Below are 1,777 nucleotides of genomic sequence, written 5' to 3'. Positions count from 1 at the left end.
GGTTTGTGTGGGTGTGGGGTGGGGGGGGGGACACCACCGCCGAGCGGAGGAGAGGCGGTGATTTGGAGAGCACACGGGCTGTAGGCGCAAGAGGTGACGATTGAGACGGATGCGCCCGTCGTGTGGACCACCGTGCTCAGGCCGGCTGGGGGGCGCGAGGCTTAAGCGCCGAGTTCCCCCCCCCCCCCCCCCACCCACGGTCTTAGACAGGAGACAGACTCCTGTGCTACTCTATGTGCTGGAGTGTCGCTCAGGCTCTACCGCGCGCGCGTCTGCGAGAGCGTGAGAAAGAAAGAAAGAAAGCGGACAACCCAACCAGGGGTGGGAGGTATCTCTTAACAGTACACAACTCACTCGAATCGGCCCTGCGGGTGAGGCTGAGGGCCGGGACCCGGGGCCGAGCGTTTTTGATCTCTCATGGGGGTCTGCAGCAGTGCCAGCTGAGTGCCAGTGGGGCTGGGGGGGGCCGAGCCGCCTCGGAGTGGCGGGCGGGCGGGCGTTTTGAAAAACAGAAAACAGGAAAGAGAGGGGGGGTCAGGGCCCCCACTACGATTAGACACACGCACCTGGCTCCTGGGACAAGGGGCGAGAATCGCAGCATGCAGTTCAGCGGAGAGGGGGGGGGGGGGGAGCCGAGGGGGCGACGTCCCGACACGGCACAGCTTGGAGCTGACCCCCGGAGAGAGAGAAAAAGAACAGCGATGGCGCCCCCATATGACCGTAGACAGAAATGACGAGCCGACAGCGATGCAGCGGCAGCGAAGGCGGCGAGAAGGGCCCGCTGCAAAGCTTCGGGCGGCAGCAGAAACATCGGCGGACGGGGGAGCACGCGGGACACGTCGGCATAGGAGCCAGGGGTGTGGGCTGGGCCTGCATCATGAATGGGCCTGATAGCGACGGCGGCGACGTAGGCGAGATGGCGGCGAGGGTGGCGACGGTCACGATGAAGCTGGCTTGACGAAATGGATGACGCCATCGCGCAACAATGGACATCCTCGATGTCGTCGTCCTTGCCGGAAGGGGCAGCGCACGCGCCTCTGAAGATCGAGGCGCGTGGCTCAAAGCCGGCGCTGCGCGGGTTCGCCCATCCGATTATATGGTGTACTTTTCCATTTTTTTGGATCCCGTGGTCGTCCCCCCCCGCGCCCCACCGGGTGTGCCGTGTGTAGGAGGGGCAGGGGGGTCTACGGGGGAAGGACCGTGAGTTGACGGAAATCGGGGGACGCGACCCACCTCGCCACAGACGGTCCCGCGCCTCGCCGCTAAGACGGGGACACACCCCGCACCGTCCGCTGTGTCCCCGTCTTTGTCCGGAGTGAATGAAAAGTCCAACGCGCTCGTCGGACGGTGGCTTCCCCCAATCTGTGTCGCACTCGGCGAACCTCGACAGCGCCTTCGGTGGCATGCAGCTCTTTGCGCCTGAAGCCTGGAGAGCAGCTCCTCTGCTGCTCACACGCTCTGCACAGTTGGCACAGCCTACTGGCTCGCCCTCACTGGCCCTCAGTCACTTATGTGCTGCGGCTTGTGTGAGCGACACTGCTCGGTGACTGCCGGCACACTGTGAGACCATGGGTGTGAGGTAAAGGCTCCACGCTACCAGCGCGTGGCCACATTGGCCCTGAGGTCAGATCCTTCTCTGTTGCAGTCGCGCTCCCAATACGTGCATACTTTTGTGACAGGTCTGAGTCAGACTTTGAGCGGCCATATCTCGGTAACTATTGATGGTCCACCTGAAAACTCTTCGGATTTGGAACGGGGCCCGCCCCCGTTCGATGCA

Source organism: Emiliania huxleyi (genome assembly GCF_000372725.1).
Source record: "Emiliania huxleyi CCMP1516 chromosome Unknown EMIHUscaffold_202, whole genome shotgun sequence".
NCBI classification, from domain to species: domain Eukaryota; phylum Haptophyta; order Isochrysidales; family Noelaerhabdaceae; genus Emiliania; species Emiliania huxleyi.
The sequence above is the reverse complement of the archived record's forward strand: the minus strand, read 5'-3'. Positions refer to the sequence as shown.